General features: G+C 43.7%; 1 pseudogene; it reads right to left on the reverse strand.

Moving 5' to 3' along the window:
• Positions 1–317: 317 nt before the first annotated feature.
• On the reverse strand, positions 318–5,039 carry LOC120248568 (annotated as a pseudogene).
• Between the last annotated feature and the right edge of the window lie 9,855 nt (positions 5,040–14,894).

Raw genomic sequence — 14,894 nt, forward strand, 5'->3', positions numbered from 1 at the left:
AAATTATCCCTTAAGCACTATACTTAACTCTGAAAAGAAAATACCCTTCTAAACAGCTATGTTCAAAATAAGGTATTCCAAGAGTTCTAGAAAGAAACTCCTGGGATGAGCCAGTGCCCCAGAGAGTCCATGTTTTAGTTAAACGTAAGTCAGACGCCTTCTCTACGGTACATGTATGGATTAGCTGTAACTATGATGTCATCACTTTCAAAAGAGCAATTAAAACTATTATTAAAAACCTTCATCACCAATATATGTGCCCTGAAAATTATATTATTGCACACAGGGCATCCGGAGCTACGCACATCCAGATCTGAAGGACTCTAGAAGACCCAGAACAGAGGCCCTAAGGCCATGCCGGTGGCTGCTCCGGCCAGCACGCCCAGGGCCAGATCACCGTCGCTGTCTCGACACTGCTCCCGAATGATGACTTGGTTGGCAGACTGTTGTTCATAAAGTCCTGCATATGGGTATTGGTAGGATGCAGCACAAGCCCGACCATTCACAGCATAGACAACTTGAGCTCCTCGAGGCGATGCCCCACCATAGCCATATGCCTCAAGGGTTGGTGCCCCATAAGCTGGGCAAGGAGGAGGGGAAGAAGCCATGGTTGTCTCATCATATAGGACTTATGAGCCAACATAAGCTGCGTTTGTCCTAGAATCCCGGAGTGTACATTTCCATGCCAGACAATCATCTGTGCTTTCTGCACAAAGACACATAGTTTTCCCATCTCAGCAAACAATCTGCAGCATAGCGTTTTTTGGCTTCCCATCTGGAGGCTGAATATCCTGACACTTGTTCCCCATGCAGATGTTGATGCAGTCCAATGGCAGGTAGACCTTATCCTCCACACTCTGCCGAGTTTAGTCATCATAATAGATCAGGTGACCATCTGGCCACAGGTCAAATTCTCCCAGTGCTTCAAAGTAGTACTCTGTCACAGCAACCATCCACTTCACACAAACAACACCTTTCTGCCTGCGAACTATTGGGTGCAGCCGTGGAGCATCGAAGCAGGGATGGGGCATCGAGCTGCATTTCTTTTTTCTTTTTTTAAAATAGTTTATTGTCAAGTTGGTTTCCGTATAACACCCAGTGCTCATCCCCACAAGTGCCACTGAGCTGTATTTGTAAGTTTTCTTATAGCCTGTTGAGTTTCTCCAATAAGCTATTTTGAATTCTTTATTAGCTAGATCTCTAATAAAGTGTCTCTGGGCTCAATTGTTAGAGAATTATTGGTATCTTTTGGCAATGGCGTGCATTCTAGATTTTTGAGTGCCTTGTATTTCTGCATTGCTGCTTTCACATTTGAAGTATCTTTACTGGTTATATTCAGATGTGGTCCTGTTCTTTGGTGTTTCTTCTCTGAAGTTTCCTAGGCTTTTTATGGATAAACCTGTTTCACTTCTTCTGTTCTCTCTTGTGGCCAAATCCTTAACCTTCGTGTTTTTTATTCTTCCTTTAATTCATCAGGCTGGCTGCAGGAAGCCTTTCTCTTCTGTTCCAGGAGGTGGCACTATAGGCCCAGTTTGCAGTTCCATTTTTGTAAGAGCAACCCAATTACCTAACGCGTTTTCACTGCCGCACTCGGAGGTCGGAGGTCGTACAGGGAGGGGGGTGTATGGATTTAGCACTCGGGCACTGGGGGGCTGTGGACTTGGCAGAGAGACCCTCAAGTGCAGTTTTCCTGTGAAGGACTTCGTGCTGAAGTTCTGAAGCAGACAGCAGGAGCCAAGTTCCTTTAATGCCTTCGGATTTAATATGCTTCCTTCTCTTTCTCCCTCTCCCAAGTCACAAGGGTCCTACCTCAGAAATCAGCGTACTTTTGGAGAGAAAAATGGGTTTCTCCAGCTGCAACCCCCACAGCTGGGATACCGGGCATGCTTTCCCTGCTCTGCTTTCCACCTCGTCCTCAGGACAGCGTCGCCCTGTGCAGTGTCATCCTGGGGAGGCGAGTGCTTCTGTGTCCAGACTGTGTCTCTGTCTTGCTGGAATCTCCCCCTCAGACAGGCTGTACTTCCGCAGTCTCACCGGTGGGTATCTGCCCAGGTCAGGACTTTCCAGGCCCCCCCACGCCCCACCCCTGCCCCACTGTGATGAGCGAGGGTGGGTAAGCTTCCTGGGACCTGCAACCCTCACTGAGGTCTTGTTTGTTGATTTTTGAGTGCACAGGTGGGCAGGGGTCCTCCCAGATTCTTTGGCATAGATGTTGAGGGATCTGAGCACATAGCAACTATGTAATTAGTTGTGTAAAAGGGGGAAAGAAAAGAAAAATCATCTCACCAGCTTGGTTTGGGAATGCCACACAATGTCAGCTTTCAAGAATGTGGAAATGGCACTGAGCGTATGTGTGTAACAAACTCTCAGCAAAATTTTTCCTTTGTATATAGGAAAAAAGACTCCTTAAAAAGTAATTTCAAGTCTTATCTAGTTACTATGTGTAAAGTGGTATACAAAACCTGAGAAACAGTAAAAGTCTTTCTTACAATCTTGAGCTGTTACCAATGAGTCCTTTTTGCATGATAGAAAAAGTATGTATTCACCTGCAATGTTATCTTGGGCATGCAAACCTCCTGGGCGTCTATACAGAACCCCAGAGGAGACTGTGGTGAAGTTCCAGACAGCTTTGTGTGAGGAGCCTTAATTATAACTTCCCAAGACCTTTCTGAAGAGACTTCTAATTTAGAGCTTGTAGGAGATGAAATTCCAGCATCTTTTCCTGTTCTTCCCATTAGACCACTCAGCTTTCTTCACTCCTTTCATCTCCTTCGGCTGTCATCTACATACGTGGAAACTGGCTTCTACCCAGTGAATTTCAGGCCAAAAGACACAGAAATCTTCACTCCCCAGCCCTAACCCCACATGTGCCCCAGGCTGGAACACAGAAGGAGTGAAATGACTTCTTCAGAGCAGTCTTTTACCGTCAGAAGAGTTTTCGATCTCCAAATACAAGATTTTCCTTTATTCATCAGTAATATAGAATCACCATGAAATTAGATGGGCCTTTGATAAAATTTATAGAATCAAGTTTAGTCAAATCTTGCTTTGAAAGAGTGCATGCTTTTCCCCAAAAAACAATACTTAAGTCAGTTTCATAATACAGTACACAATTCTAAAACAACTGAGTTCAAGGGTTACAATGTGACATTGCAGAATGAAGGATTTGAAGGGCATTTATGGTCCTCACCTGTGAAGCTTTGGGAATATATTGGTCTTTGAGCCCAGATTCTAGAAGATTCTGACTCAAGAAGTCTGGGGAATGCCATGCAAATATCTATTTATCCATCCATTGATCTATTATCTGTCTATCTATCTATCTATCTATCTATCTATCTATCTATCTATATCTATCATCATCTATTTGCTTAAGTGATTCTGTTGCATCACCAAGATTGAAAATCACTGCACTAGAACTTTGGAATAATTTATTGGCCAAAAGAAGTGAATCAATGAAACTGGGTTACCATAAGTTACCATTGAAGAGAAAGCAAAGTCAATTTGAATAAAATGAATTAAAATAAGCCTTTCAAACAACTAAATCATTCGTTTCTCATTAAACATCTTCTGCTGACTCAGGAAGTCTTGGCTGAGATGTGGACAGTGGGTAGTCATTTATCTTTTTTCTACTTCCACAGAAATTGCTTTCTCCCTCTTACAGACACACAAGAAAAACTCCACGTGCTCCTGGGTCAGCTCTCTTTATTGACAATGCTGAATTATAATTGTTTACCCCACATTCTCCCTGCTGTAATTTTAATCCAATTCCTCCAGTTCTATTCTCAGTGGAATCTAAACGCAGGTATTGAGCATCTTCCTACATACAAGACCCCATGTATCAAGTGAAATGTGCTGAGACTTCCCCAGCCTCCATCAGACTTTTCCTTCCAGGCTCAGTATGCTGCTTTCAGAAAAGTTTTCCTTTTGTTCAGGCAGTCCAAAAGAGGCTTTAAAATGTTGGATTTCGGGAGTCTGGGACTTGAAAAGTTAATGACAATGTCTTAGAATATTTTAGCTCTTTAAAGTATCTAAGCACATATATATTAATTCTATTTGATCCTCTTAATAAACCTGTTGCAGAAGGCTGGTATTACTATTTTAATTTTATTTTTGGGAAATCCAGGACTCAGAGAGACCAAGCAATTTGCCCAGTGTCACACAGCTGGTGCCCAACAATGTCAAGGCATCAACCCAGGCATTCTACCTCTAAAGTCAGTCTGCTTTCTCCACCCTATAAAATCTGTTCCAGGCCATGGATTTATGACTCTGAAGTTTGTCATCAGCTGTCACAGCTCTGGACCTCTAAAGTCCTCACACATTTATTCACGTCCTTTAATCTCACGCTGTGGAACCCAAAGGGGATTCCAGTTCTCTGCTCCCAGAACTGAAGCCCTAGATGGGAGGCATGAAGGAAATAAAAAAGAAATTCCTTTCTAGTCCTCTGGCCAAATCAGCTAATCTCAGGTCTCAACTTCAAGGGACTGCAAGGTTTTATACCATCAGGCCTGGGTTCCCTCTCTGATTTCAGTCTATTTCTGCTCATCCTTCCCTCGCTCTATGCTGGGTAAATTTAAATGAAATGTATTTATTTTGGAGAACTTAATTTTTTTTTTTTTTTGTCTTTGAGCAGACCTATGATGGAGGAGGTGGCCCCATGAAGTCTTCTATTAGGAATGTTGGGGCTTCCTGTTGTCCTAAACCTGAATGTCCTCCCATTGCTCAGTGTGCACCATGCTCAGAGTAAAGGGCCCTCCAGCAAGGCAGTGAGGTGTACCGTGTATCAAATCCCATCCTCTGCCTGTTCTGGACAGGCAACTCCACAGCGAAGAGGACAACCCCAACCTCTAACAGACATTGCTGATCCTGAGGGAGACATCTCAGCAATCCAAAACAAGAATGTACATAAGACATAAATGACAGTAGCCTGCAAGAGATCCAAGATGATGTCAGTGGTTGAAACATCAGCAATCCCTCCCATCTGCTACTGATGCCTGTTAAGTTCTTGCATGAAGAAGTTCAAGGTCAAAGATCACCTTCATCTTGTCACCAGGTCCCAACATTCATCCCACCTGGCTGGTGCATTGGGAATGCAGTGGTGGAGGGCTGCCCCTTCACACCCCACTGTTCCTCCTCTGACTCTAGGCAGGAGTGGGTGGTCACTTGGTGGTCATCTTACAGAGAACAGCCTTGCCAGCTCTAACACAAACTCCTTTCCCAGGCAGGTGGGCTCTGAATCCGGGTCACTTCAGAGTAAAGATTTCCATGGAAGTCTCCTCTTACTAGACAAGTTTTCACATGATCAGTGTCAGCTCTGAGAAGCTCTGAGAGCTCTTGTGGCTCTAGACTCTAGAGCCATTCATAAATTTTAATAACCTTGCCTTACTTCAGCTGAAAATTAGATGTAAAGAAAGTGGCTTGGGATCCAGCTGTAAGCCCCAGAATGGACACAAAACTCATGTATAGGTCAGACATCCTCTTCTCTTTCCCTAGAGGTGCCGTAGCCAGGAATCCCTTTGGCAGTTCTCTGTTGGAACACCAAGGCTTAAAGGACTATGCTACAGAAAAGAATGTCATGTGTTCACAGTTGTTGGATATTTCTGTGTTTCTTTCATTATGCAAAATGCTGGTATGCAAAATGCTCACCCTCCAGATGCTCATCATCCAGGTCAGGATGTGTCTCATGCCATCCATCTTCTCTCTCCCCAATTTCCTAAGTACTCACGTCGGGCTTTGAAGCTCTTATCCCTCCTAATCCCCACCGAGTCCAAGGTAAGGATGAACTCTAAGTCATGGGGTGGCCTGCGTTCTCCTGAGAAATGCAAGAAACCCGGCCTCCGACATCAAACTGATGCTGGGTCAACTTGGCAGATCCAGCAACTCTGGCAGCCATTGCGTTTCATATAAAACAAGACCCTGTTTCCAGAAGTTTTCTCTGTCTCAGAAGCAAAGCAGCAGGAAACCCGCTGCTCTAAGCTGAAATGAAATAAATATTCTGGAGGGCAGAGTATTTTAATAAAATCATGTTTACCTTGTAACATTCTTTTTTTTTTTTTAATGTTTTACTTATTTTTAGGAGAGAGAGAGAGACAGCGTGAGCAGGGGAGGGTCAGAGAGAGAGGGAGTCACAGACTGAAACAGGCTCCAGGCTCTGAGCTGGCAGTCAGCACAGAGCCCGACGCGGGGCTCGAACCCACGAACCGCAAGATCATGACCTAAGCGAAAGTCGGGCGCTCAGCCGACTAAGCCACCCAGGCGCCCCTGTGTAGAAGCTTTTTATCTTGACGAGGTCCCAATAGTTCATTTTTGCTTTTATTTCCCTTGTTTTGAGAGACATGACAAGTAAGAAGTTGCTGTGGCTGAGGTCAGAGAGGTGTTGCCTGTTTTCTCTAGGATTTTGATGGTTTCCTGTCTCACATTTAGGTCTTTCATCCATTTTGAGTTTATTTTTGTGTGTGGTGTAAGAAAGTGGTCCAGTTTCATTCTTCTGCATACGGCATGCCTTCTTGTATGTCTGCCCTTGTCATGAGGTAAAGAGAGCCTAGTAGGTCCACTGCCTGTGGTGATGAGAAACACATGTGGAGCTGACAGGATCCAGCTCAGCTGAGATGTGGATGTCCAGCCAAGCCCAACTGATTAAGAAATATGTGCTGCTCCACAAATATGTGCTCCACAAATATGTGAAAGAGATAAATGTATATTACTATAGGCACTAAAATGTTATGGTTGTTATTAAGCAATGACTGATACAGGGGGCATGGTCATTTCACCCAAATTGTAAAAAGGCTAGCCCTTTCCAAGATAGCTGTGCTTATCCTTCCTCATAGCCCTTCTCACCATGCATTATGACTATATGTTTACTTGGCTTTTTAAAATTTACATGCATATAAAAAACATTTAAAAAAAAAAAAAAAGGGGGCGCCTGGGTGGCTTAGTCGGTTAAGCGTCCGACTTTCGCTTAGGTCATGATCTCGCGGTTCGTGGGTTCGAGCCCCGCATCGGGCTCTGTGCCGACTGCCAGCTCAGAGCCTGGAGCCTGTTTCAGTCTGTGACTCCCTCTCTCTCTGACCCTCCCCTGCTCACACTGTCTCTCTCTCTCTCTCCTACAAATAAATAAAAAACATTTAAAAAAAAATAAAATAAAATTTACATGCATATTCCTGGAAGCATAAATATGGTTTACTCAACATTTTCAGGACACAACATCTGCACAGATGATATCTGTGGGGCGAAGGAAGAAATAAATAAACAAATGAGACAGGGTGCCGAGTGGCTCAGTTGGCAAGTCTTTTTTTTTTTCTTAAATAGTTTATTATCGAGTTGGTTTCCATATAACACCCAGTGCTCATCCCAACAAGTGCCCTTCTTCATGCCCATCACCCCCCTTACCTCCCCCCACCACCATCAGCCCTCAGTTTGTTCTCAGCATTCAAGAGTCTCTCATGGTTTGCCTCCCTCCCTCTCCCCCACTATTTTTCCCCAAGAAGTAGAAAATTTGAGCAGACCTTTAACTAGTAAAGAAATTGACTCAGTAATCAAAAATATCCCAACAAACTCATTCTATAAGGCAAGTATTACCTTGGTTCCAAAGCCAAAGACCTCACTAAAAAGGAGAATTATAGACCAATATCCCTGATGAACATGGATGCAAAAATTCTCCACAAGATGCTGGCAAACCAAATCCAACAATACACTGAAAGAATTATTCACGATGACCAAGTGGATTTATTCTAGGCTGCAGGGGTGGTTCAACATTTGCAAATCAATCAACGTGATACATCACATTAATAAAAGAAAGGATAAAAACCACATGATCCTCTGAATAGATGCTGAAAAAGCATTTGACAAAATACAGCATCCTTTCTTGATAAAAACCCTTAAGAAAGTAGGAATAGAAGGAACATACCTCATATACAAAAGACCCACAGCTAACATTATCCTCAATGGGGAAAAACTGAGAGCTTTTCCCCTAAGATCGGGAACATGACAGGGATGTCCACTCTCACCACTGTTGTTCAACAGAGGACTGCAAGTCCTAGCTTCAGCAATCAGACAACACAAAGAAATAACAGGTATCCAAATTGGCTGGGAAGAAGTCAAAAGTTCACTCTTCACAAATGACATGATACTCTACATGGAAAACCTGAAAGACTCCATCAAAAAACTGCCAGAGCTGATACATGAATTCAGCATATCACAAGATATAAAATCAATGTAAGGAAATCAGTTGCATTTGCATACACCACTAACAAAGCAGCAGAAAGAGAAACTGAGGAATTGATCCCATTTATTACAATTGCACCAAAACCATATGATACATAAGAATAAACCTAACCAAAGAGGTAAAAGATCTATACATCGAAAATTATAGAAAGGTCATGAGAGAAGTGGAAGAAGACACAAAGAAGTGGAAAAACATTCCATGCTCATGGATCAGAAAAACAAATATTGTTAAATGTCAATACTACCCAAAGCAATCTACATATTCAATGCAATGCCTAAAAAATAACACCAGCATTCTTCATCAAGCTAGAACAAACAATTCTAAAATTCGTATGGAACCACAAAAGACCTGAATAGCCAAAGCAATCTTCAAAAAGGAAAACCAAAGCTGGAGGCATCACAATTCCAGACTTCAAGCTGTAATCATCAAGACACTATGGTACTGACACACACAAAAAAAGACACATAGATCAATGCAACAGATAGAGAACCTAGAAGTGGACCCACACATGTACAGCCAACTAATCTTCAACAAAGCAGGAGAGAATATCCAATGGAAAAAAGACAGTCTCTTCAGTAAATGGTGTTGGAAAAACTGGACAGCAACATGCAGAAGGATGAACCTAGACAACTTTCTTATGCTATACACAAAAATAAACTCAAAATGAATGAAACCATCAAAATCCTACAGGTAATAACAGGCAGCAACCTCTTTGACCTAGGCTGCAGCAACTTCTTGCCAGACAAATCTCTGGAAAAAAGGGAAATAAAAGAAAAAATGAACTTTTGAGACCTCATCAAGACAAAAAGCTTCTGCACAGCAAAGGAAACAACCAACAAAACTAAAAGAAAACCAGTGGAATGGGAGAAGATATTTGCAAATGACATATCTGATAATGGTTTAGTATCCAAAATCTATAAAGAATTTATTAAACTCAACACCCCTCCCCCACAAAAGCAAATAATCCAGTGAAGAAATGGCCAAAAGACATGGACACTTTTATAAAAACAGAAATCCAAATGGCTAATGGACACATGAAAAGATATTCAACATCACTCATCATTAGGGAAATACAGATCAAAACCATAATGAGATACCACCTCACACCTGTCAGAATGGCTAAAATGATCAACTCAGGAAACAACAGGCATTGGCAAGGATGCAGAGAAAGGGGAACAATTTTGCACTGTTGATGGGAATGCAAATTGGTACAGCCACTATGAAAAAGAGTATGGAGGTTCCTCTAAAAATTAAAAATAGAGCTACCCCACGATCCAGCAATTGCACTTCTAGCTATATATCCAAGAGATACAGGTATGCTGTTTTGAAGGGGCATATGCACTCCAATGTTTATAACAGCACTATCAATAATAGCCAAATTATGGAAAGAGCCCAAATGTCCATTGACTGATGAATGGATAAAGAAGATGTAGTATATATATTCAATGAGATATTGTTTGGTGATCAAAAAGAATGAAATCTTGCCATTTTCAACAAGGTGGATGGAACTAGAATGTATTATGCTAAGCAAGATAAGTCAGTCAGGGAAAGATAAAATCATATGATTTCACTCAAATGTGGAATTTAAGAAATAAAACAGATGAACATAGGGGAAGAGAAGGAAAAATAAGATAAAAACAGAAAGGGAGGCATATCATAAGAGACTCTTAAATACAGAGAACAAACTGAGGGTTGCTGGAGGGGTCTTGGGTAGAGGGGGATGGGCTAAATGGGTGATGGGCATTAAGGAGGGCACTTGCTGGGATGATTGCTGAATGTTATATGTAAGTGATGAATCACTAAATTCTACTCCTGAAAACGTTATTACACTATATGTTAACTAACTTGGATTTCAATACAATTTTTAAAAATTTAAACAAAAAGAAAGAAAGGAAGGAAGAAAAGGAAGGAAGGAAGGAAGGAAGGAAGGAAGGAAGGAAGGAAGGAAGGAAGGAAGGAAGGAAGAAGTCACAGGTTTTAGATGGGCCTGGATATAAATCACATCTTGGCCTCTTAATAGAAGAATAACTTTGGGAAATTAAGTCTGTTATAGCTTCAATCTCCTTATCTATTAAATTATTAATAATAGCAGATACTTCACAGAATTATTGATGGGGCAGATGAAGTCATGTTCATACAATGTCTAGAAAAAAATCAAGTCCCCAGGAAATGGTCGGCAGCAGGATCACCACCATCACCACCACCACTATAACCATCACCATTTCCATCACCACTGCCATTATCACCGTCATCACCACCATCACCACCATGGTCATCACTTTCATTATCATCACCATCACCACCTTTCCTATCATAGAATTATCACCATCGTCATCATGGCACTGACTTGAGATGGTCTAGGTCCTTCTGTTATTTTCACTGTCGATCTCTGACATCAGGGCCCACCCGTCAGGAGCACAGAAAGAAGCTGGGCTGCTGCTTTCTAGGTCCACCAAAGCTCAGAAGTTCATGGTTCAACAGAGTAGTTACCATAACAAAAGTCATCTATCCTAGAACTTCTGCCACAGGTTCACCGCTTCTCTCCCTGTGTGTGCGGTGGAAGTCAGATTTCGTCGCTACTAACAATGAGGCCAGCAACAAAGAGAGACTAAGAGGGAAGTTGAAGATGCACTTAGATGGCTGCCCACGGCCCCAGCTTCCCTCCTCTGGATTCTGGGAGAGGCTTGAGTGATGTACCAGGTCTGAGCTTCAGAAATAAAAGCCTGAAAAGCTCCCTAGCTTTGAGGTTCTTATGGGAAAGCTGGTTGGTTTCTCTCTCTCTCTCGAAGCCTTGCACTTTGGTGAAACCCTCTAACCTCCAGGTGTTCACACCTTGGTAGATGTGACTGACAAATTTGGTGTTCAGCCCCCTTTGCACTATGCTGATTGAAATTTAATTGTCAATTCTTATCTGTCATAAGAGATTACACAAATTCCTGGGATTTTTTTTTGCAAAGTAGAAGGAAATGGGTGCACTGAGGTTCTTCTGGGAAAAGTTACTTTGGTTCAGTATTAGTAGACAGGGCCACACTGATCGTCTGGTCAGAGATAGAGCCTTCTGTGGGGCTCACAGTGCAGACAGTATTTCTCCTGAAACATTATTCTTTGCCAAGGATGCATATCTTTTGGAGCATGTTCCCAGAGAAGGCTGGGATTGGGGCTTATCTCAGGCTTCTGTCTGAGAACTAGAGACTGGGACAGGTGTGGGTTCAGCTGACACAAAGGTGGCCCCAGACTAGACATCTAGTCTAAGATGAAGGTGGGCAACATCAATCTGGGTTTGTGATTGAGGAGAGTAGAAAATGCCTCCGGTCAAGGTCAGGGAACTTTTTTCTTTCAGGCCTGCATCTCACTATGTGAACTTGGGCACATCTCCTCACCTCTCTGTGCCTTCATCCTTCAGAAAATAAGGAAGTTGGACCAGGTTAGTAGTTCTTAAACTGCTCTTTGAGCTCATCAGTTTATACAGGGTGCCTCCAAAGCTGCCTGTGAGGCAAGCTGGAGGGAAAAGGGGCCTCTGGATGCCCCCCCCAACTTTCCTTTAAGCCAACCAGAGCTGATCCACTCTTATCTACTCTGTTTGCTGAGCAGCTGTATAAGATTGAAAAATAAACTTCTGCAGTTAACAGAGACACTGGGCTGGGACGCCTCTCACTTCTTCACCCCTTCTCAAGGACTTATGAGGTACCCACTATATGCCAGGCACTGTGCTAAGCACCAAGGCCACAGAGGAGGAGAGATCAATCAGGTCGCTGCTCTCATGGCCTTAGAGTCCATTGAGAAGAGACCAACAATCTGTGAACAAAGAAGATAAACACTAATGGTACTTAGTGCAAGCAAGAGAATTGAAACAAGGCAGTGTGGTGAGTCAGATAGACCAGAAGGAGGGAACACTTAAGCAGAAATCTGAAATGGTTCTTAAGCGTGCGAAGAACAGAAAGATGGCCTTGTGACTGGGCACAGGAATGAGGGAAAGTCATACAACTGAGATGGAGCGAGGGGCACATCCAGTGCATGGATGGCTCTGAGTTCCTCTAAAATATGACAGCGTTTACAAATCAGCGATTATAGTCAACATCACATCCACCAAGATCACTGACCTCACAACACCTTAGACCTGACGTGCGTCCTTCAAGACCAAACCCAAGCTTCAGACACCCAGTCACTAGTGTCCCTGTCCCTTGGAAGGGCCGGCTCTGGGTAAATAAAGAGGTATCATCATCTATGTCTGAGTGGTCCCCCAGGGCCATGAGAACCACCATGGCAAGAGGTGGACGTCAGCATGGACATTAGCCAACACAGACTGGCTTCCATCACTTACATGGTGGGCCACCTCAAACAAGTCACTGTTTCTACTGCATCCATAAAGATTCCACCTCTCACAGAGCTCCTGAAAAAAGTAAATGAAAGCCGGCCCCACAGTAAAGCCACATGATTGTAACTGGTTTATGATGATGGTATTTGGAATTGCTACCGGAGGGCTAGCTTCATAGCTTTAAAGCTAAGCCCTAAGGACATGTGCCAGGACTCTTACTCCTCTGCCCTTCGTATGCTGCCAGACAAACTGTGAGTGCCCAATAAACTAGAACATAAATTAGTAATGATGCTGAGCATGTGTGTGCAGACACTGCTCTGAAGATGCCTAAGACCCCATTAGCTCTCCAACAATCCCAGGAAATATGTAGTTCTTACCACCTCAGTTTTAAAGATGAGGAAATTGAGACAGAAAAGTAGTAAGTTATATGCAGGATCCTGCAGCTGGCAAGCTCTCATGAGACTTAGCAGCTGCTGATCCTGCAGGCTCTGATGCACCTGGCAGTCTGGCTCTTCTTAGCTGCCACGTGGAAGGACAGGAGAGCTGGACAAAGAACACGTCCCTCCTGTCTTCCTCTGATGCACTCAGGAAGAGCACGTTTCCCAGGGGGCCTTGGTGGGGGGTGTACTGGGTCTGGTCCAAGGCAGCTACAGAGGCCAGGTTACAGCCAGGTAGGTCACATGTTCCCGCCTAGACAGGCCAGGACCCGGCACCCTGTCTGGACACAGCCTTTCCCCGCCACTGCTCCAGCATGCTGCAGCCTGGACTCTGGATGGCCCTGGCCCCTCTGCTAGGTGCCCGCAGTGCAGGTGAGTCAATAGCAAGATCAGTGACATAATGGCCATGGCATCTGGCTTCATGCTGTGTGTTGGGACCTGCGGCCTCTACCTGCATTCTCTCTTAGATCTCTTGTCAACTTTGCATATGTACTATTAACCCTTGCTTTTCAAATGAGGACCCTGGAGTTCAGAGAGAGGAGATCACTGGCCAAGGGCATGCCGTCTGTGTCAGGTCCAGGTATGAACCTAGCCCATGGCCTTCATCACTACTGGGTCACTGCCCTAAAGGAAGGATGGGGGTCACACACCACTGGCCTCCCTCTTCTGGGTTTCTCTAACCTGCACTTGTGTGTGTGTGTGTGTCTGTGTGTCCCCTCCCTCTATCTGCATGTTTTCACTCTCTGCTTTACCCAAGTGAAGCTGCCTTCTGTACACAGCCTTTCCCCTCGAGTTCTCAGTGATCACTCCCTCTCTTGTCCCCTCATCCTTATACTCTTCCCCTTCTCTTGGCCCTGGAATCACATGCAGCCTGAGTGGCTTTGTGTGTCCGAGTGGGTATTAATGTTTCTCTCTGAGTTGTCTGCCTTTCTGGGCTTCATGTAAAGCAAATACTTGTAGTTGGTTTTATCAAATAAAAATTATATATATCTTATATAATCTTATAGCATACCTATAGCATATGTAAAGATATCCATTTATGTAGTTATTTAATATAGATTTAATATATAAATTGTATATATAATCTTTTTCATTTATTGTTCACAATTCTCTGAGGTAGGTTTCATACCCCAATAAAACGTGATAAAACTGAGGTGGACAGAGGTGGTGGGTGGGAGAGCTGGGATCTGAGCCAGGTCTGTCTGTTCCCGAATCCTGTGGATTTTCCTTGAGAACCAGGAGCCTCTTAGGGTCACCCGTAAGGATTTCTTGAGCAGTTTTGAGGTAAAGCTCATACAGCTCTTACCTGGGTCTTCAGTGCAACAGCTTTTGGGGATGGGGGTGGCGTACCAGCACTAAGGAGGGGCTGCATATCGGACCTCATGAGCTGCAAGGGGAGTACAGATAGGAGCCCTTGCCCTGGCCAGTCATATGACCTCTCTGAGTCCCACTTCCCCTCATGTAAATTGAGAGGGTTGATCAGATGAAATGTCAGCTGTATTATCCTATGATGCTGGCTTCAGGGCACTTCAAGAGCCTGAAATTCTAGAAGGTGAGGGTGACAAAAAACCCATTAGACTTCATCAAAGCATCAGATTTCTGAGGCGTTGAGTGGGGGCTTCTCAGCGAACCTGTGGCCCTGTTACATCTGTGCTTATCTTTTCTTTCTTTCTTTTTAAGGTACTGCTAACAGTTATTTTTTTTTCTTAGTTTATTGTCAAGTTGATTTCCATATAACACCCAGTGCTCATCCCAACAAGTGCCCTCCTCCGTGCCCATCACCACCCTTACCCTCTCCCCCACACCCATCAGCCCTCAGTTTGTTCTCAGCATTCAAGAGTCTCACATGGTTTGTCTCCCTCCCTCTCCCCAACTATTTTTCCCCTTCTTCTCCCCCATGGTCATCCATTAAGTTCTTCCT

The sequence above is a fragment of the Hyaena hyaena genome, unplaced genomic scaffold (genome assembly GCF_003009895.1).
Source record: "Hyaena hyaena isolate Hyena2069 unplaced genomic scaffold, ASM300989v1 scaffold_602, whole genome shotgun sequence".
NCBI classification, from domain to species: Eukaryota; Metazoa; Chordata; class Mammalia; order Carnivora; family Hyaenidae; genus Hyaena; species Hyaena hyaena.